Below are 23,945 nucleotides of genomic sequence, written 5' to 3' on the forward strand. Positions count from 1 at the left end.
AAGGATTTCCATCACATAGGAATTGATGTTAGTAGCTCTGAAAATAAAACATCTGTATAACTTTGGGAATGCTTTCTAAAACATTCTGAATTATTGTCCCAATTTTTTTTTCAAAAAAGCATTTAATCATTCAGACCAGTGGTCCCCAACCTGTTTTGGGCCACGGACCGGTTTAATGTCAGAAAATATTTTCACAGACCGGCCTTTAGGGTGGGACGGATAAATGTATCACGTGACCAAGACAAGCGTCAAGAGGGAGTCTTAGACGGATGTAACAGAGGGAATCTGGTCATTTTTAAAAAATAAAACATCGTTCAGACTTAAATATAAATAAAACGGAAATAATGTAAGTTATTTATTCTTTTTCTGCGGACCGGTACCAAATGGCCCACGGACCAGTACCGGTCCGCGCCCCGGGGGTTGGGGACCACTGATTCAGACAACAAATATCAATGGCACCAACTATATTTACTATTAAGAGGGCATCTTATTTCTTGGGTCTATAAATTAACTATACTCAAAATATTATTTAATGATAATTCTCTTTTTTTAAATGGTGTTAGAGTGCTCGCTTTGGCAGCATATATACCAAAATCAAATGGTGTTAGATGCTGGGTGCCAAAACTGGCATCTAAATACTCCACATTCCAAGTTCAAAGAACATGCCAGGACAGCCATGCTCTGTGTAACAATGTTTCAGTCAATTATTGACCACTTACATGAGATGTTTCCATAAGACTATAAGGGAGTTGAATTTCTTGTAAGAAATGGAAGGCTATGTGGTTCAAAAAAAAAGTTGTTTTTCTCTGACAGGAACAATATCTGTGGGTCTTGGCTATAGATTTCCTCTCACTCACAGCACCTCAATTGTGAGTACAGAGATTGGACCCCAATTAGTCAGCCACTGACCTGTTTCAGCACAGAGGAGTCTGTTTCTCATTGTTATGTTACGTAGGTAGAGTGTGCTCCAGCCTCCCAGATCTAGCTTGATGGTCTTAAGTATATTGTTGTACATTCTTTGTTGAAAATCTAAGGTCCTGTGTAAGACATAGGTCCACAGGAGGGATCTTAACATATATTAAGTGGCATTATCACTTCAGTAGGCTTTCTGTGGTAGTGTGGGATCAGACTGTCCCTGTATTTTGGAAATATTTTCAGGCTGTAATGATGTAAAACATATATTAGTTTTATTTCTTCCATCAATTTAATGCCAGAGAGAGCTCTTTGTGCCACCTAGGGTCAATGGTACTAAAAACAGATTTCTAAAGTCAAAATATTGAGTCCTCAGTTTTACACCCTATTCATGTTAAATACCCTCTCTCTTTTTTTAAATGAATGCCACAAAGTTCATTAATCTGACCACTGCTCCAACATACAATAGCCACAACCACATGGCCATGACAATCCCTGTGTTCCTTTATCTCTGCATCTTGCTTTTTCATTCCTATTGATCCCCAAACCACCTTTCACTCCCTTATAACAGTCACTATTATTTTAGTGATCTATACTTCATCCAGACAGTATCTCCTTGGTATTTCCAACCAGTCTAGCCCATATCAGACAAGAGAATGAGCAGCATAAACAGCTTTGATGTTCTATTTCTGATTCTACCAAGAAAGCATGGGAAGGGTTTATGGAACAGGGTTTATTAAGTCTACAATAGTATACTGTAGTGTACAGTAATGTCCTAGACCTTCATATTCACTTATCTCACCCAGATTCTGGGCAAGTCTTCACTGACTCACCTAGAGTAACATACAGTCCTGCAGCTCCATTAATGGTAAGTGCTCCCATACAGGTGTACCATTTTTTATATTGTAATTTTACTGTACCTTCTCTATGTTTACATATATAAATACTTACTGTTGTGCCTACAGTATTCAGTACAGTAACATGCTATACAGGTTTGTAGCCTAGGAGCACTAGACTATACCATCTAGGATTGTGTAAGGGCACTCTATGATATTGGCACAATAACAAAATTGCTTGAAGACAGATTTCTCAGAGCATATTCCTGTTGTTAAACAACACATGACTATAATTAGAGCCAGCATCTTTTCTCTGGGGCTTGAGAGACATTCTTTCAACATAGCCATAAATGTCAACACCACCCTGATAATATGGAAGAAAGACTGGGTATGGAAAATGTGGCATGTTTTTCCCTTTTTGATAGTGCAAGATTCATAAAGCTGAAAGTTAAGGCTATTGCTTTATAAGAAGGAGAAGGAGGAGAAGAAGGAAGAAGAAGATATGGCATACTTCTTCTTGCCAAAATAGAGAGAGGAAAGTTTCATAATTACTATCCATGACTAAACAGTCCTGCCCCACTAAGTTGACAACTGCTGATAACTGATTTAAGAGTTTCCAGGCTACTAGGCTGACAGAATTTCTGATATTGAGTATAGATAAAGGACTAGACAAAAATGGTATGAGAGAGAGGTCAGTGAAAACAGCCTGCAGTCCACTGTTAGGTATAGACCATGATCATAATTTTTTAGGTAGACCTTCAGTAGGATGTATGGGCTTGAGCTTTCTTGCTAGTATCAACCCATTCCCAAGAAAGCCATCTACTAAGATTGCATACCAGCAGTAAGAAGCTGAAGGATGGACAACTTGTGTAAAGGTTGAAGCTAGAGGGAACAGATTAAAGCCAACCTGGACCTTCCAATCCAGGAGATTATGGAGTGCTATTTCCAGGGTCCTCCAAAAAACCAAAGGAGAATAATGGCAAATCAACATTAGATGGAATATAGTAATGTTGGAGGGAAACATGTTAAATTAAGAAAAGGAGCCATGTCCATCAGAGTAGAAGCACAAGATAGAAGGAAAGAATATTAGTCATATTTCAGTCAGTTTGGGCTCTTATAATAGAATACCATAGACTGGGTGACTCAAACAACAAAAATTTCTTTTTCATAGTTTGTAAGCTGAGAAATCTGAGTTTAGGGTACAAACATGGTTGGTTTCTGGTCAGAGCTCTTTTCCTGATTTTTAGACAACCACCTTCTCATTGTATCTTCACATAGAAAAGAGAGACCTCTGTTCCCGTCTTATAAGGGCACTAATCCCACCATGAAGACTCCACCTTCATGACCTCATCTAAACTTAATTTCTTCTCATATGTCTCATCTCTGAACACTATCACAGTGGGGGCTTTGGATTTTAACATACACATTTTGGCTGAGCACAAACATGAAGTCCATAGCAACTCAGAAATTTAACTGAAGCTAGAGGAAGAAGGGAGAATTTTTAAGTAAATGTGAAATTGAAGTTGCAAAATACATAGGACTTAGTTTTTAAAACTACAGAAACTGATTATCCTGATAACTGGAATGACTAGAAAGTCATAGACAGAATTGGAAGTAGAACCTCAGCAAATTTTGAGGGGTCAGCACAGTATAGCATTATCAGAGAAGTAAATCTAATTCAAGTTTATCCCTAACAAGTTGAGGCTCCTTAATAAAATCATTACTAATTTTAAAAAAAATTTATATTAAAATAAATTTTAAAATAAAAGTAAATCCCTGAAAATTATACTATATTCACACATTGATATTATTTCATAAATTTCTTTTTAGTGTTTGCCCATATATATAGTTACATAGCTTGCATACTCATATGTATCCACAATGTAATTTAATTTTAAAATGTGTTTTTTTCTATATCATATTCTAGCATATTTTAATCATCCATTGTAAAAGATACATTACATTCAATTGAACTGTTATTTTAAAAGTTGTCAATATTGTGCATTTTAAAATATCTGTTTCTAATTTTTGCTACTATAGAAAATAGAGAAATTACTGTCAGTTCATGTAGTTTTTATGATTCTATTGAGTTATTCTTAAAATCACTGGTCATAAACATTTCTAAAGACTTTTGACATGATAAAATAATAAAGTTTGTTTCCAAGAGTTTTACAATGCAGCCAGCAATAAATATGGCTTCCCTGTAATCTCACCAGCATTACATAATATCATTTTAAAAGTTTTACTTACTTTAATGGATATAAAATGGGCCTTATTTGCATGTCTTGGATTCCTCCTGAAGGTGACCATTTTCCTTGTTTACTGGTTTTATTTTCTCCTAGATAAGTTGCCTCTTCATAACTTTTGTCCATTATTCTATCTGGGATCTTGATACTATTCTGTGTATTTAAATGAGTTTTTTAGAGGTTGTAAATATCAACTCCTTTCCACCTTAAATCTAGTTAGACCGCTCTAGTTCTAATGCTCCCTTACAGCATGTTTGTGCATGAACACAGACACGAACATCTCCTAACTCTAAGGAGGGTCCCCTTATATTTAATTGTCTTTGCATTCTAAATTATTCAAGAGCTCGTGCTATTTGGGAGGAGAGGTTCATCATTAAGTATATGATTCCCACTGAAGTAATTACATTCTGCTAATTGAGGCTCTTCTTACTGCAATCCTGAGGGATAGGATTCTCCGAGACTGAGAGGCTTATTTTGGATAGTCAGGAATAATGTGCTCTGTGTGTGGGCAAAGACATCTTTCCCTAACATTCCTGATCCCTTTTGCAATTATTTAAAAAGATTCATTTACATTTATTCTACATATTTTCATCCCCTATTCCTGTCTTAAGGCAGAAAGTTTGGGGAGGTTATATAGTCTTAAAAGAAAGGCAGACCCACCAGAGCCTTCCAAGAGGCCTGCGAGAGAAATAATAGGATGAGGCTGAGTGGGTATTCTAGAGCAAATAACAGTAGAGACAATGCCCCCTCAGAGGTCTTTTGTCCAGATATGCCTACAGCCCAGTTTCTGACTCTCTAAGGCAAAGGTCTTCCAGCAATATGAGTAAAGAGGAAGCTGTACATTTCTGTGAAACCTTAGAATGAGAGTTTCTGCTCATATTATTGAGGTATAAGGGTCCCTCAGAGCCCTTCTTGTAAAATCGAGGAAGTTGTTCTGGGATCTGCAGCTACACTCCTTGAGCCTGGCTCCCAGGCAGAAACAAAATTGCTTCAATGAGAAGGCAATGAATATTTCCCATAAGTCCTTCTTCTTTGCCAAGAATGTTAAGCCTGCAGGCAGAGAAGGAAAATTATAGGAGCAAGTGAGGTGGTAAGCAGTAAATACATGATAAAGCTGTGTGGTTTGTAGGTGAAGACAAATTGTTTTGAAGACTACAAAGAGTTTCTGGGTATACATACAACATTCATGAACACCTGCAACAACCATCTCCATTGTTTTATTCATGAACAACTTATTCCAGCCTCTCTTCCTACTTTTCTTAAATCTACAAAGGATCAGTTTACATTATACCTTTCTACCAAACATTCCTCTACAATGTTAGTAAAAGGTTTATCCTAATGAAAGAAAATGACTACAAAGAAAGGACCAGAACCTTATTAAAGATTTGAAAATCTCCAACTTCTGATTGCTATTAAATTGCTTAAATTCCTGGAAAAAAGAACCATGGAATTACATGATTCCCATAGGTCATCTGCTAAAAACAATCACTGTTTCATTGCCACATTGTCAAGTATTAAAGAGAAAATTATTATTACTTTTATACCATCCTTGGTAAATAAACAGAAGATCCTACACTTAGATAAGAAAATTGCCCACATAGGTGAATACATAACTAAAATTAAGATAACCTATTCAAAAGTATATCTCTTCGGCACTCTTTCAGTGGTTTCTAGAATTAGAGATTGACTTTTCAGCAATTATTTCATTAAACTTCTAACAGCCCTAAAATGGAACAACATAGAAAGACATTGTTAAACATTCACATTTTGGTACAATCTTCTTTATGATACCCTTTCTCAGAGAGCTGTTTAGAGAAAATGGTTTTGAAAGGAGAAATAAAGAAGTTTATTTAAAAAAAAAAAAAAGGACCCTAAGTTTAGGGCAGTACAAAGGCAATAATACATTTTCCCTAAGCCATAAATGCAGGATGAAAATATAGGATAAAAATTCTGCATTTGTTGTTTAGGGGGGGAAAGCCACCAGTGGATGAAATCAGAGGAGACTTGCTCAGATTTTATATTCTGACAATTAAACTAATTTCTCACTTCAGCCCTGGGGCTGACAGGGCTAGTTGCCTATTCAGTATCCTTCTTCACTTCTGCTTTGTCAGTAGGACTCTGAGTTTTTTGGAGATGCAGCAAACAGTCCAATCAAAAACACTTGTTTTTCCAGACTCCATGACATCTTAATCATGTGACACAGTCCTGCTCTGTGAAATGTAAACAGAACTCTGAAAGGACTGCTGGAAAAGCTGTTGCTTTCTTGATGCAGGCACCATCCATTTCTGACTACCTCATCACTCCTTTATCTTTCCTTTTGTCCAATAAAATATAAGTATTAGACGTGGCACTGAGCACCATTCTTATAGTCGTAAGATGCCAGACCTGAGACCAAAAGCCTGCAAAAAATGTCTGGAGAAAGAGAAAGACAGAAAAATTTAGGTTTCTAGTGGCATTTTTGAGCTGCCACACCTACCCTGTGCTACCTACTCCCAAAGTCCTTGTTATGGGAGGCAAAGCACTGTCAGTCAAGGCCCCCGGCAGCTCTCTGTATGTGCAGTCAGAAACTTCAACAGGCCCCCTTGACCTCTGACAATACACAAATATCAGATAAGAACAGGTATCAGAATATCCCTTATTAAAATGTGCTTCAGGTTTTCTCTTCTGATTTCTGAGCATACACACACAGGAAATAACGCCCACTGTGGTAAACAGATCACCTGTTCAGAGCTGTGCTCTCTGATATGTCACAAAGCATTAATTTCTGTACTTCATTCCACAAATATATATTGAATGCCTACTATAGTCTAGTCACTAGTGATACAATGGCAAACAATATATAAAATCTGTCTGTAATTAGACCTTATATCTATTTTTCATCAAAAATACCTTGTTTTCTCAGAAATATATTCATTGATTGAAGTGGCATCGACTGAATATTTCAATTTTCAACTGGTTACCCTGGTGTAATATAGAACTCAAATAATCTATTCTATATGTGTTCAAGAATATAATCTCTAGAGTGAAAAAATATTACTAAATTTATTACTAAAATTTAAAAGCAGAGAATCCATGAACAAGTTCTGCAACATCCAAAAATTCTTTTAAATCTTGTCTGAGCAAAGAAATTTTAGATACCTAGGGTTTTACCTTTTTCCCTTTTCATTGGCCTTAATTCTTGTATTTGTCTGAATAATGTAGTGGGGGTGAGTGGAAGACAGCCCTTCCTGATGATCAATAAAATGTGTTTGTTGTCAGACATTATAAGCAGTGTTTGGAGAAGCAGCAAACTGGCAAAAGATTTAACTAGCCAGACTTCCCAACTACACGACAACTCACATCTACTCCAAACTGTTACTCACACACATTTTAGGACCAGCCATTAGACTTTTCATAGGTGGGGTTTGAGGAGCTGGTGTTTCAGAACCAGCATTTTTTCTGCATTTAAATAAGCACTGATTTTTCACTTCGCCTTTTCCCCCATGGATGCAGAATTCTGAACCCGTCCTGAGTGTTCCCCGGGCTCCATTCGGCATGAGCCTCTTACGGAGTTAGCTGATTGGAGAAGAGGGCCAGTGCACAATAACCCTGTGTAAATGATAAAGAACTAGAGTAGAACCTAGATATACAGTATGTCATGCAAGAGTACAACAGATAATGCTCAAAGCTGGATATACTGTATTTTCCACTAGCTTGGCTCCCTGTTATGATTCAGATCTAATAGGATACACATGCTGTTTCTCTGTCTTTGTATTGGCAATATGCTTATAATAAATAGTATGGCTTCCGTGAGCATATTAAGGGTTGAGTGAATTAATTTTCCTGTTTGGTGGCACCACTTGTCCTGTTCCGATGCAAAGTGTCTATGATGTCAGAATTGTGCTTGAGCACAAAACATGAGTATGTGCGCACTTACATCTGAATATAGGCCTGTGGGTTCTTTTATATTTGACTATTAAGCATGTGTGTATACACACGTACCTACACACAAATATATTGCTTGTTTTTAGAGTAGTCCATTCAAATCTTGCACATTAATGTAGTCTCTACTTTCCCAGAAGAGCACATATTGATTCCAAGGAAAATTGATTTAGAGGTTAACTATGTGTTCTATCTCTAAAACTTCTTCTCTGAAAGTCTAGAAGTAACAATCCTGTCCTGCATGACCTGGGCAGGAGCTATACTTGAATTACTGTCCCAGCCTTGTGTTCTTAAGGTATAGCATGAGGTCAAGAATTCTTTAGAGCATAATGTTCTAGTTTTAAAATAATTTTTTAAAATAATTTTTGGATTGTGTTATGATGCAAGTAAACATAATATTATGTCCTTTAGAGAGTTTTGCAATAAATTTAGATGCAGGAGAGACATCAAGGTTATATGTACTACCTTTCTGCATCCTTCCTACGGCATACACCTGGAGGCCCACTGTTATTGGCAAGAGTGTCTTTAATCATTACAGGCATATAAGGATGTGGGAAGAATTTAGAAATAATTTTCAAAGTCAAAATTCAAAATAAACAGTTAAACAAAATATATTTCTCAAATCAATTCAGCAGGTAATAGACTTTGAAATTTTATTTAGAAAATTCAATTTAACAGGGTGATTAAATATATGGTCTTATTGTCTTAAAAGAGAAAAATACTAAGTTTTGCTTTGTGATATTCAAGTATTTTGTCAAAATATACCTGGCTATACTTATGACCCTCTCTTCCAATATCACCCAACACATACCATCAAAATAAACCTGAAGAAGAGAGGTGTACACATTCATTGTATTCTGATGCAAATGAATTGCTTTACTATAGGTTATCCAGTCACAAGTGATACATAGAAGTGGAGAAGAGATGAAACTTCTTCCTGTCTTCTCTAACAGATAAAGAAAATCACAACATGAGCAATTAACAATTCTCAACTAGAAGACGTCAAAGGGTGAGATGCTCTCCTGCTCCATAAAATATCAATCCTAACTAAAGAACAAATAATGCCACCATGTTGGAGGGCATGTTCTCTCTCCAAGAGATGTACTTCTATGATACTATCACTGTTGTTGCTAAGTCTGTCCATATGATTGCAACTGTTCCTGTCATTGTTGACATAAAGTTGTTTGGCAAGTTCCCTCATATTTGACTCTATGTTCAAACTAAATAAATATCTAGGACTATCAATCGGGACGGATATAGTTTGAACAAACCAAATTTCTAAATGGTACTGATAACAGATTAATATGATGAACTCCCAGAGTCAGTTCCTAGATTCCCTTCATTTCTCTCTACTTAATGTCAACATGTCTGAACAACATGTGTGATATAATTCACCATAACACACATGGTTGACATATACAAGCGAATAATATTGTTCAAGTCAAATTTCATAAAGAGAATAAGAAGGAAAAGTGCTGCATTTTAAAATAGCAACAAGAGCAGGTTTTTTACATTTGACAAATGACATATAGATTGACAATTTTATGACTGAGCTGTCAGAAAATATCTCCATATATTATAAAAATTTGTTTATTGATTTACAATAGAACTGTCTTCAAAAGTTCGTATGAAGATGGTCAAAACCAAGCCTTTATTATGGCTTCTAAGTCTACCACTGTGCATGGACTTTAAATTTTTATAGAGTTACTTCCCTCAGTTTTTGTAATATTTCTGTTAAAATTTCATCTCATGAAAATCTTCCAAAATGTGGCCGTATTATTCTTCTGGGAATGTGGCAAATCAAATAGAAGCTCTGACAGTAAAACAGTTGTTGGTGTTTTATTTTCTTGTATCAGTTACCCCAAACAGTCCTGATAGCTACTCGCCTGGAGCTAGGTCAGGGTACAAAAGGCTTCTGAACCCACTGACTGGCGTGGCAAGCCAGACTCTGACCTTCCTTCTCCAACAATAAGTGGGTTTCCGCTGTACTATTTCCACTCTTGTAAATATTTCAGTCAGAAGGATCCCACAGGGAAAGGAAAAAAAGTCTGACACTTGCCCCTTTCTTCTTATCACAATTTTTCTTCCTCAAAGGTGGGGGGGGATTTTTTTTTCCCTTCTAGACTTAAATGCTGAGAAAGGCAAGTGAGATTTTAAAAACTTGGTATAAAACCTTGGTACTTTTTTTTTTAATAATTTTATTCTTTTAATGGGGTGACATCAATAAATCAGGATACATATATTCAAAGATAACATATCCAAGTTATCTTGTTATTCAATTATGTTGCATACCCATCACCCAAAGTCAGATTGTCCTCTGTCACCTTCTATCTAGTTTTCTTTGTGCCCCTCCCCCTCCCCCTTTCCCTCTCCCTCGCCCCCCTCCCCCCGTAACCACCACATTCTTATCAATGTCTCTTAGTCTCACTTTTATGTCCCACCTACATATGGAATAATGCAATTCCTGTTTTTTTCTGATTTACTTATTTCACTTCGTATAATGTTATCAAGATCCCACCATTTTGCTGTAAATGATCTGATGTCATCATTTCTTATGGCTGAGTAGTATTCCATAGTGTATATGTGCCACATCTTCTTTATCCAGTCAGGTACTTTTTAACAAACAAACAGCTATTCTTTTCAGAAAGTTTAGTCTCAGCATTGTTAGTGATAATGGTAATGCTAATGATAAAAATAAAGACTATTTATTGGTTGGTCAGTGATCTCTAGCCTTTCAAATTTTATGAACCCAAAAATTAACCACAATTAAAAATTGGCAAATTGATATGGAGTTGCTAACTTTTCATTTTCTCACAAAAGGTAATTTGAATAAACAACTACTATCTTTCATCATCTTCATATCAGTTTGATAGCAAAGCAGTAGAAAGAGTCCCTGAGTATGATGTAGCTTCTTATTGAATTGGATAAATTTGGCTTGATAAAACACTATTTTTTGTTTTTGCCGGCTCAACAATATCACCAATTAGCATTAACATATATATCCAAGATAAAAGAATATGACCAACAAGTGGAGAGATGCTGTATTGTGAGTTAGTGCTGAGTTTTTCATTATTTCTTTTATATTCAATATTATATCAGTGTCTTGGGGCCTAGAAAGAATTTGGTTGGGATTGTTCATCAACATCCTGCTTCTCAGAAACAAAAACCATTAGAATTTCAGTGACCTTCCAAATCTACTTGTTCAAGGGCCTTCATTTTGTAGATTAGAAAATCACTGACCTATGGGACCCAATCTCTGAATACCACATAACTTCCCTCAACTACAGGGGTCAGTTTCCATCTGCCTATAGCCATGTGGTCACCTTTCAAATTTATAGTCAACACTGGAGTGTTTAATAGGGTCAGATATACTTACATCTTATTTCAGTTATGCTTGTGGTTCGGTTAAACTTTTGTTGTTAACAAGGTAGTTGTCCCATTACATAGATAAGGAAAGCAAAATTAATATTTTCTAACCCACATTCATATTGCTAAGAAGTTGTGGAGTGGCCATTTACTGAGCTTTTCTGTAAGTTAAGTGTTTTTTATGCTTTACCATACAATTACTAAGTAATTATTAAGTAGATCCATGGGCCCAGTACTCAGATTGGTGCTACAGCATTTGCCAGCAAGGTTGAGGATCTTAGGACTGTCATGGGAAGAAAAAGGGGTCCCTTGAGCTTCAGCTGCTCTCTTCTATCTATTAAGACAAAGTAAAAAGATCTACATTAGTAAGAAAAATTCAAGATGAAATGTGTCTAGGAACACAGACATTAAAAATCATATGGGCATCCCCTCCATACCCCAAATCCCAGGCTCAGATTATCTTTATTCCAATCCATAATGATGGCTTCCTCCTTCAAATTTTGCATCATTTTCTATCTCTGGTTAATTCTTTTGTTTGTTTGTTTGTTTTTCTGAATTGAGAAGCAGGAAGGCGGAGAGACTCCCTCATGCGCCTGACCAGAATACACCCAGCAAGCCCACTAGGGGGCGATGCTCTGCCCATCTGGGGTGTTGCTCTATTGCGGCCAGAGCCATTCTAGTACCTGAGGTGGAGGCCATGGAGCCATCCTCAGCACCCAGGCCAACTTTGCTCCAATGGAGCCTTGGCCGCAGGAGGGGAAGAGAGAGATAGAAAGGAAGGAGAGAGGGAAGGGTGGAGAAGCAGATGGGCACTTCTCCTGTGTGCCCTAACCGAGAATTAAACCTGGGAATTCCATATGCCAGGTCAATGCTCTCTACCACTGAGCCAGCTGGCCAGGGCTTCCTGGTTAATTCTTTTGCTGCTTCCTCATCATATGTACTATATAGTTAAAGGAAATCATGATTTATTTTTTCACTCCTTACGTTTTCATATGCTTAGATGCAGTGCCTCATTCTCCTCTCCTCAGCACCAGCTTATGTTTAAATATTATTTTGCCTTGAGGACAAAGATCAAGAACCATATTTTGGCCTGACCAGGTGGTGGCGCAATGGATAGAGTGTCAGACTGGGATGCCAAGGACCCAGGTTCGAGACCCTGAGGTCACCGGTTTGAGCGCGGACTCATCTGACTTGAGCAAAGCTCACCAGCTTGGACCCAAGGTCACTGGCTCAAGCAAGGGGTTACTGGGTCTGCTGAAGGCCCATGGTCAAGGCAAATATGAGAAAGCAATCAATGAACAAATAAGGTGTCGCAATGAAAAACTGATAATTGGTGCTTCTCATCTCTCTCTGTCCCTGTCTATCCTTCTCTCTGACTCTTTGTCTTTGTAAAAAAAAAAAAAAAGAACCATATTTTGTACAGCCCATTCCTTTAAAGTAGAGGCTTGGAGATTATGTATTCATTGCATAATTATGTATTATGCATTAATTATGTATTATTTTGTTTGAAAGTGCCAGGAGTAGGCAAATTGTGCAACAGACACCAATTGTCTCTAGCGGTATTTTCTCCTCTCCTCTTTCAATATTTTCTCCTGGTGTTACCCTCTTCTAGGCCTACACCAACCACCCAAAAGGAACTAGCCTCTTCCTCCCTAATATTTATAGCACTTTCCAGGAAATTTGACTTCCCTCAGATTAAAACTTTTATTTCTTCTGTGACTTGATCTCAGCTATAAGTCACCTGTCACAGAAGTTGAGCTGATATGGTAATTAATACAAGAGTATGATGATTGGAAATTACAATGCATTAATCTGTTAACAGAATCGTTAGTTATAACTGTGTATACTTGGAGAAACAAGACGTAAATATGTTTATTCAACTTTAATAAACTCTTGAAAACACGTTGCAGTTCCCAACTTTTTAACCATTAAGTAAAGCCTTTATAATTCATTATACTCCTTGGCCCCCATGTTTGAAATATTTTATCAAATAAAATTCATTTTAAACTATATTTGGTTTTACATTTTATTACACATATCTCATAATCAAAACTTCCAGTTGTCATGAAGTAACCAGTATGTACTGTAATCTTACTGAGTCAGTAGAATTCTAGCCAACAGCAAAAAAAAAAAAATTATCTTTTTAAACAGTCTGTGCAGCCTTATCATTGTAGATGGATAATTTCCCTTGACATTTTGGAATACTGACTGTAAAACATATAGATTCCTCAATATTATCATATCCCTAGAGCAAGCCCAGGTTGAGAATCACTGGTCGAGCACTCACTGTACACAGAGCTTGGTGCTTAGTGCTCAAGGTATGAAGCTAAATAAACCAGGGGCCCATCCTAGGTATGCTCAGGTTGTCTTCTTTCTGACACGGACAACCGAGGCTTTGAATACACAATACCTGCCTGGATTTCTCACCGCCCTCATGTTCATTTGTCTTTCTACTGCTCTCCCACTTTGTCCTTTGCTGCCAGTAGCCACATGCTCCTGTTTTCCACAACTGTTAGAGAGCGGAGGATCAGAGCAGTCTTTCTCTTGATGATGAGCAGCTTCAGCCAGAGCCTCCATATCCTGACCCTGATTGGAATACACTTGGATGTGGGGGCAGGGTAGCCCCTATGGCAGCAATTTTCAAGCAGTGTGCCACAAGAAATTCTGAAACATGCAATACTCGGCTATTTAGTCAGGGGCACTGACTTCTTTTCCTTTACAATGTCAAATTAAAAAAAAATGACAATAGCCAACACAACAACAGCAGTCCAGCATGACAGAATCAAAATCATACCTATTTTTTTCCACCAAATTGGTAAAAAAATATGTTTTTTGGTGTGCCACGGAATTTTAGTAATTAGTTTATGTGTGCCATAAGATGAAAAAGGTTGAAAATTTCTGCCCTAAGGGTTGCTACAGAAGGAAAAGGTAGTTCCCTAAGCTGGTTGTCATCAGACTTACAGCTGTGAGAGATACCAAAGTACTAACACAGCATTATTGTGACAGCCAGGAGCCCATTGCCCTCGCCCGTCCTAAAGCCACTCCCATACACACACACCCTCCTTAGTCACTAGGACAAGTGACTCTGAGCTCTGTTCTGACCAAATCACAATGATGAGTGTTTGGGAGTGAGTGGGTAAAGTTGAAAGTGGGAAGCAATGGCCTGACCAGGCGGTGGCACAGTGGATAGAGCATAGGACTGGGACCCAGAGGACCCAGTTTTGAAACCCCAAGGTTGCCAGCTTGAGTGTGGGCTCATCTGGTTTGAGTAAGGCTCAGCAGCTTGAACCCAAGTTCTCTGGCTTGAGAAAGGGGTCACTCAGTCTACTGTAGCCCCGTGGTCAAGGCACATATGAAAAGGTAATCAATGAACAACTAAGGTGCTGCAACAAAGAATTGATGTTTCTCATCTCTCTCCCTTCCTTTCTGTTTGTCTCTCTCTCTGTCTTGTCTCACACACACACACACACACACACACACACACACACACACAGAACACACGAAAGTGGGAAGCAGTGGAACCAACCTGACTGTATTTTGTATTGTCTATTGAGGTTATTGTTTTGGGAGTTAAATAAAGAACAGGTGCAGATAAATGGATAAGAGAAGCAATGACAAAGTAAGGCAACAGGGCAGAAAATTTTAAATTATGGACCATAGGACTTGGTGAATCTCTTTTTGGGGTAATTCTTGGTGACTATGTTGTAGAAAAAACAGCTGTGCTAGGTTTACTCGCTTGCACTTTGCCTGACTAGTGTCTGAGCATGTGGCAGCACCATGTGTGTATAGTCTATGTAAGGCTATGGCTGCTTGGGTGGACTGCAGACTGCTTGCCCACCACTGTAGGGGCTGTTTTGCTGTTCATTCACTTGCTGCCATGAGGAGTGGTTTTCCCCTGCCTGTTTGCTTGTCTGCTGTTAAGAGAATATAATATATGGGAGTGGCCCTACACTTTCCAGCTCTGCAGTTCCTCTATGTCTGCATGAATCCAATGTGGACCTGCCTGGCCTCGGCCGCCAGCATTATATATGTTTATGATTTTAAACATCTTACTATGTTTAAAATGGAATTAACAGACAATGCTTATGTTCAGGAATTATCAAATGATATGTAGAGATTTCCTTGCCCATAGTTCCAGTGAAGATAAAAATAATAAGGAATCAAAGTCAGACCAAGACTTCTAACTTTTAACTCTTGGAAGTAATGTCACTAAACAATAGTGTTGGATTAGCAAGAAATTGAAATGTATTTTGTAAGCTTGGAATGAAAGCTCATTAGTTTCTGATTTTTGCTGTAACAAGTTACAAAAACTTAATAACTTCAACAATACAAAATTATCATCTTACAGTTTGGGAGGTAAAAAGTCCAACATGGGTCACATTGAATATAAAGATGTAATGCCTGTGACTGAGGCCAGGCAGGTCCACATTGCATTCGGACAGATGGTAGAGAAACTACGGAGCCGGAAAGCATTGGGTCATTCCCATTTAATAGAGTCTCATAATGGCAGATGAGCAAACAGCAGGGGAAAACCGCATCTCATGGCAGTAAGCAAACAAACAGCAAGAAACAGACCTTCACAGTGGCGGGCAGGCAATCCACAATCCACCCAAGCAGTCATAGCCTTCCATAGGCTACACACATGTGGTGCTGCTCACACACTAATCAGGCAAAGTACAAGTGAGCAAGCCTAACACAGCTGTTTTCCCAACAAAAAGAAAAAAATAAAAGTTTTTTTTTCCATGTCTTTCACCTGAGTATCTCCTCTACTATTTACACAGAACATTTCCTTTCTGATACTTTTGGTCACCAAACATGTGGACATTTGCCCCATACCAAGGAATTCTCTGCAACACCAGCTGGGTGTCATAGACTCAATTCTGAGACTATCTACCTGGAGGTAGGGTTAGATCCCACGAGGAAAGTGTTCAGTCTCACGAGTCTGCCACTTTTACCTCTATACACACATATACACACACACTTCAGAAGCCAGTCACAACCCCAACTTGTGCTTTTGACCAACCCACTATAGAATGAAAGTCCCAAGTACCCCCTCCTTGGGTTTGATTAATTTGCTAGAGCAGATTACAGTGTGCCAGCCCCCAAACAGAAGCCATCCAGAGCCCACCCAGGGACACCTAATCAGAACTAAGGAGACTTTTAGTGCTCTTATCATAGGAAATTACAAGGGTTTTAAGAGCTTTGTGCCAGGAATTGGGCCAGAGACCAATATATATTTATAATATCCCACATTGGGTTAAAACCAAAGGTATGAACAGAGTTAGGGAAAAATATATTCACTTACCTTTTCTAGCTTCTAGAGACTGTATGCATTTCTTGGCTTATGGTTCCTTTCTGGTATCTTCAAAGCCAGTAATAAACAGTCAAGGTTTTCTCACATTGCATCTCCTTAATCTTTACTGACTCTTCTGCCTCCTTCTTCATGTTTCAGGGTCCCTCTGATTACATTGGGCCCACTGGTATAACCCACAAAAATTTCAACCCAGATCAAGCTCAGCTGATTAGCAACTATAATTAGCAAATGGTTGCAACCTTGGTTCCCCTTTGCCATGTAATCTATCATATTCAAGGGTTGCAGGGATTAGAATATGGTAATTTTTGGAGGGCCGCAATTCTGCTTACCACAAAAATATACTGACTGCATTCTGCTTTAGCTCACCATGCTTACAGAACTCAAATAAAAGAAATCCAAATTTTGCCCATTTTCATAGACATGGTAATTATTAATATTATTTAGGGATTACTTCCGAAGTCCAGTTAAGAATCTATTCTCACTTTCTAGCAGTTGCTAACAATTTGGGAAGTTGATTAATCTTTCTGTGTAATAATCCCCTCACTTTAATGAAAACCACAGTATATACTTCATATTGTTGTTGTAAGAATTAAATGAGTTAATTTATGCAAAACATTTAGGATGGCACAAAATGAGCTGTCCATATATTTAATTATTATTATTAGCCAGCTTTATGATCTATATCTGTTAAATATATATGTGGTTTTACATAGTTGTCAGTCATTATCAATTTATCCCTTTATTCAAGTCCATCCATTGATAGACCAACATTCACTGAACATATATTTGAAAATCAATAGCATATTACACATAATAGGTATAACTAAAATGCCTTACCACTGGATAGCACTTTATTTTCCATGTTTATCTTATCTGCCCCTATTTAAAGGAAATGGTTTCTGCCCTTTGAAACGTATAGTCTCTTTGAGAAAACAAGGGTTTACATACAAATCTAGCCCAACACCCTAGGCATGGTATTGAAGTTTCGTAGCCTTGAAAATAGACAGTCACTCAGGTCTGAGATTCATTAAGAGTGGGTCTATGGAGTGGAAAGCAACACTCCAGGGAATGATCTACCCTCTCAGCTTGCATGAGGGTCTTCTCTCATATGGGGCTGTGGAGACCAGACTCAGCAAGTTAACAATGCCCCAACAGTTAGAGAAAAAGGAGCCAAAAGGGAAAACAATCTACAGTGTGGCTGTAATATCTCCATGAGTTCCTCCATCAAACAGTTAAATCCACTCTGCAAATTCCCAGGTTTATGCTCTTACAAATAAGGAGCAGTGGAAAACACTGAACAAAATTATTTGCACAAAATTTATCAGGTTGTAAATGAGAAAATTTTATAGGCCGAGCACTGAGCCTCTTTCCCCAGAATCAGTATTTTAAGATACCCACTTGCTGCTTCATATGTTAATCATTAATTTTATAGTCGCTTCACACCTTAGAGGATATGGTAAGGGGAGTTTCGGCAGTATTCCCCAAGTTAAAGAAAAGATGGAAATAAACCGGGTGAATTGGGAAAACCTAAAAAGAAATAGTAAATGAGGACACCAAACAAGAATTTCATCTTGTTTCATTCCTGCCACTAATCTCTGGAGTCTGGTTGCCCATTGGGAGCTTTGCACCCAAGAGAATTTCTGACAAGAGAAAGCCACCATTTGCTCGCTTTACCCTGGGGCCACCCAGCTGCCAGTATCAGCTGAACAGAGGTGCGTCAGAGGCCTGCAGTCAAAAGGCAGCAGGATGGCCAATTGCCATGATTTTCTGTAGCAAGTCTGGCATCTTGCATCTTGCTGCTCTCCCCCTCCCCAGGTTAATTGCTTGAGAACCTCTGCCTTGAAAGCTGCTTATTCTACCAAGTTCAGCTGCTGTCCTTTTTTCCCTGTGCACTCTCATACCTTGCCTCTGTACACCTGGAAGTGACATGCAGTTTCTCATATACCTGGCTCTACTTGTGAGACCACCCAGGCTCTCGTGTAAATGTTTCTCTCCTCCTTTCCACAGCCCCACGGGTAAAGACAAAATTGCCACGTCTCCCTTGGACCTGATTGCCAGGCAACACTCAGTCATGTGAATTTGTCACTTCTGTTTGGCGCAAGTTTCAATTTCACCTCCAACTGTAACAACACTGCTTGATGTATTCTAGATGCCACTGTGGTTGGATGGGTTCCCAGGAAAGATGTGAAGTGCTACTGCCAGGAATGAGTGATTGGCATTGGATAAAGTAATTCTCTGAAGTCAGCCTTGGCATATCATTAATTGTTAAGTCTGTTCTGCTACCACAAATCTCTTGTCAGAATCATGTCTATTGTAAGCCTTTGCGACAAGAGTCCAAATGGTAGAGCTCTCTTCCTCTGTAAGAAAAGAGTCGAGTCGTGTAGATAATGAAGGGGTGGATGTCTCAGCTCACAACGTATTACTTCTTCTTACTTTCATTGATTGGCTGTACTTTCATGTACAAAGAATAATAGCTCCTTGTTTGACTATTACTGATCTAAGTGCTACTGTGAGCCAATTCAGGTTCTGGTCCTAAATAAGAGATTCGCCTTCCCTTTGGTTTCCTCACCACAATTTGCTTTCATTAGTAGTAACAATTAAACACTGTTTTAAGGAAACAAGCTATTAAGAAAAGATAAAATTAATGCTAAACACATTCTGTTGACAATAAATAATATTCAACATGCAAAATTTACATACTGACAATAAATGACAAAACACACAAGAAATTATAATTCTTTAATCAACACATACCAGCACTGGAAAAATATAACACTATAAGCCCCAAAGCCTCCATCTAATGTAGTCTGTGCAATATTTCTATATATATGTTAAATATTATTTGTCCTTAAACATACATTCAATTGTCTAGCCACTTATATCAAATGTCCTTAAATGCTACACAATTGCTCAATCAACTCTAAAGAGGCTGCAGTGTGGAATCCTTTCATCTCTGTGCTCTGTGCTAAATAATGGTGAAAATAGAAAATCTGTTTTGATTCCCCCTCAGCCCCTCTATCTACCAACTTTTCAGTCAATTGATTATTTTTCCCGCAAACCAAAACATCTTCAGAAAGCTTGGAAGTATTTTCCTGGAATGAGTCTAATTAAATAGAAAGAGTCAGTCAGCTATGAGTAAGAATAGTGTTTCAGATTTCACGTGCATTCCCTGGTTCATTGGAAACAAAAGAAGTTTCTATAACAGTGTGAATGAACCATGAAGTGTGCATGTTCTTTTAAGAAAGGCCAAGGGTGCAGTTCTATTTTCTTAGCTCTGCTTTCATATTTATGTGTCTCATTTCCAGCTCATTGCTGATGCCTCAGTTGCGCTATCCATCACCACTTTTATCCTCCTTGTTCCTCAAAAAGAACATAAAATTCTTTTTTATGTGGTGGTAATATTATTGCAAATAAAAGCAAATACCAAAATCTTTATTAGTCTGCCAAAATAATAAACTATTTAATAAAAGCATGCTATAAAAATAAGGTCATTTGCATCACTCAAGTTACTTGCAGGAAATACAGAGAATTATTGGTCAAAAAAATACAAACTGACAGCAATTATTTCTGTTGTTCATCTGACACACTGTGCAATAGGGTTAAATTTTTTTTTGATATTTTGCATACTTTCTGGGTTTAAATGACTTTAATATTACTCAAAACAGGTTGCACGTTGAAAAAATAAAAAAATCTAATTCTCACAAAATGCTGATTTCCTTTTTGTAAAACAGATTTTTGCTCAGGTAAAAGGATTACTGGCCTTTTTTTGATACCTATTTCATAAATGTGGAAGTTGACCTACTGATAACCTTGATATTCTAAGATTTATTGCCTAAATATTTACCATTTTAATACCCAATATTAATTTTATTTGCTTTGGATCTGTGTCCATGCTTCGGTTGTATAATGTTTCCCCTCTTTGTATTCACGTTTTGTCATTTCTGCATGCACACCAATATAAAATGTTTTATGTGAGAAGGTTAGTTTAACAGTGGAAGTTAACAATAAATGTATTATTTCTAAATAAATGTGTAATGTTTGATCTTTTCGCCTATTGTAATATAAACGCACCAATTCTTTTTCCCTTGTAATTTCCGTTCTTAGATGACAGATTTGCAAATATATTATTGATATATTTGTAACATAGCAAAATCAGTAGCATGGTGAGAATTTGAATATCACTTGTACAGTCCTTACATTGCCAGGAACAACCCCGGAACACCATTTTTTTACAGAAATAGCAAACACAACAGTTAAGCAAATATTAGAAATCTTTTCAAAACCACATTTTGAGTATTTACATTACTTGTTCCACAATGACATTTAAAATCAAGAAAAGCTCTTCAAACTCCAGTTATTACTAGTTTTACTTTACAAAGCCTTTGCCTATGCTTGTTTGCTTTGAACCACAAATTAACCATTGCCAGGTTTTTTTGACATCACAGTAACCTAAGAAAATGAGGTACAATTTCTACACCATGTAATTAACCTGAGGGATAATTGAACTATGAAAATTTGGACACATGAAATAATACCTTTTGAGGCAAATAAAGGCAATGAAATTCAGACACTGGGTGTTATGGCCTGAATTGTGTACCCCCAAATTCATATATTGAAGGCCTAGCTCCCAGTACCTCAGGATGTGACTGTATTTGGAAATAGATCCTTTAAAGAAGTCATTAAGGTTAAATGAAGTCATATGGGTGGGTCCTAATCCACTCTAACTGGTGTCCTTCTAAGAAGAGAAAATTTGGAAACGTGAAGAGAAACCAGAGGTGCACATCAACAGAGGGACAGCCATATGAAGAAGCAACAAGAACCCAACCATCTGCAAACCAAAGAGACCTGGAGGAAACTAACACTACCAGCACCTTGATTTTGAACAGGTAGCCTCCATGTCTGTTTCGGAAGTCATCCAGTCTTTAGTATATATTTTCTCATAGCAGTCCTAGCAAACTAATGCACTATGCATTACAAATAGGAATTTAAAAAAAAAAAAAACCTACTTGTGACACCAAAACAAACACAGTATTGATTTTGGCCAATTCTATCACTCAATGCATCAAAGCACACAATCCAACTGACTGTTAGCAACTCAGGCTCATGGTAGAACAAAAATACAACCTGCCCCCCTCATTCTATGCTGTAATAGATGTGTGAAATTTTGTTTCATACTTGAAATTCTTTGTGTCTCATGAGTTTTTAACTTAGGGTCCACAGACCACAAAAACCTCTTGTTATTTATTATATACCACATTTTATGAGCTTTGCATCTATTCAATGTAGTGGGGAGATGTGTGTCATCCACAAAAGTTAACAACCACTTCAATCTTGGGATACTGTTTCTATTTGACCAATCAGTAGGTAATAGAGCATGTTCCCTGTAAGAAATAAAATCTGATGCTATGTATTTCAATTTAGATAGACCATGTGATATTAGTATATGAGGGAGCTGGGTAGTCCACAGTGAAATGTTTACTCAATGAAGAAAGTCAAAAGATTTGATAATTTTGTCAGAGCACCAAATAAACCTTTTTTTTTTTTTTGTAACCAAATGTTTTCCAAGACAGTTTACTGGCTTGAGCTTCCAAGCTCATAAGGATCACATAAATTTCGAAGAATTTGCAATATGGTAGGTTCTTAGGAAAACAGCTGCAAATTTAGTGAATTCTGCTCTATGCAGAAAAGAGCCTGAGCTTATTTTTGTAACCTGGGCCAAGTGCTGTGTCTAAATGAGTGACACTGTGAGATAGTTCCTAGAAGGTCACGTTTCCTTCTTGACATCATCTACAACAGATTAAAAAGCTCTCCTAAACAAAGCTGACATCTCTCAACTAAAAGTTGGCCAATTTGTTGACTGTGGGTAATGCTTCTTGCCACCATCCTTTTGGCTTCATCAAATTTAGTACTGAGAATTAGGCCCTGGTGAAAAACATCATGTGTGGGAGAACCCAAAAAGCTGAAATATAAAATCTCCAGGTTGCTGCTCTGTGACTCAGCTATTTGCTATGGAACATACCCTAAGTGTAACATGAAAAAAACGGACATCTTTTACCCTCTGCCTAGCCCCTCACCTCAAGAATCCATTCTTGCCTTTTTTTTTTTTTTTTTTTTTTTTTTTTTTTTTTTTTTTTGGACTGGAGACTCAGCATAGATCTGCTCAGAGGGCACCAACATGGGGTATAGTCTCTCTCAGAGGTGGAGCACACAGCAGAGTCAGCACTGGGGCCTCTGGGACTGCTAGATGATGGGGTCTTTTGAAGGGCCAGCAGTTTTGAACTCCAACTAGAGGCATCACCTGATTTGCTGACATAGTCTCAAAAACATTTGATAAGGGAAACTCCTGGAAAAAAAAATTGGAGTCCCTGCTACTAAAAGGAATGTGGATTTGGAGCATTGTGCTCTGATTATAAATATAAATGAGACCATTTTTACCACGGATGGCACTTGTTGTAAATTCCTATTTTACCCAGGAATAACTGACAGCTCAAAGATGGTAACAGTCTCAAAGCTCATAATAGACCCGAGATTCAAACCTGGATTTACTTGGCTCTGAAGCCAGCGCTCTCCCACATACCATGCTTCCTTGCCTGACCCATCCACTTCATGTTTGTAAAATTTGGCAGGTCTCTATGCCTATAATTTATGACACCTACCTAATAAATAATATCATCACTCCTCAGGTAAGTCAGTTAAAGAGTGCATGCTTCAGGTGGTAAATTAAGCATAGAAAGATAGCTAAAAGGGCCTCCCACTAAATGCCCACAGTTCTGTCTAAACAGTTGAAATTAAACAGTTGTCAGGACAGGAAGGGGGTACAGGGGTGCAGAAACCCTGTCACTTTATAAAATTCAAGCAAACAGTTCCATATATTGACTGTGGCAGCCAGAGCATCACACTTTCCCGTACCCATTTCACTCTGCACAACATGCTAAATAACTACAATTAATTAATTTGTTGAAGAAAAGACAGTACAGCATTGTATTAGTTTCCTATTGCCTCTGTAAAAATTACCCAAACTTAGTGGCTGAAAACAATATGAATGTATTCTTCTATCACTTTAGAGGGCAGACGGCCAAAATCAAAGGGTCAGCAAGGCCACACTCCCTCCAGAGGCTGGCGGTCAGGGGTGTCTCTTTGCCTGCCTCTTCCGGCTGCATTCCTTGCATGCCCTGGCTCTTGGCTCCTTCCTCCAGCTCCACTGTCAGTGAAGTTACCACCTTGCTTCTGTCATCATCTGGTCTTCTTCTGTACCAAATCACTCTCTGCCTCTGTCTTATGAGGACATGTGATGACATTTGAAGCTCACCCAGATAATACAGGAAGATCTCATCATTTCAAGATTTTTAA

This window comes from Saccopteryx leptura, chromosome 6 (assembly GCF_036850995.1).
Source record: "Saccopteryx leptura isolate mSacLep1 chromosome 6, mSacLep1_pri_phased_curated, whole genome shotgun sequence".
Taxonomy (NCBI): domain Eukaryota; kingdom Metazoa; phylum Chordata; class Mammalia; order Chiroptera; family Emballonuridae; genus Saccopteryx; species Saccopteryx leptura.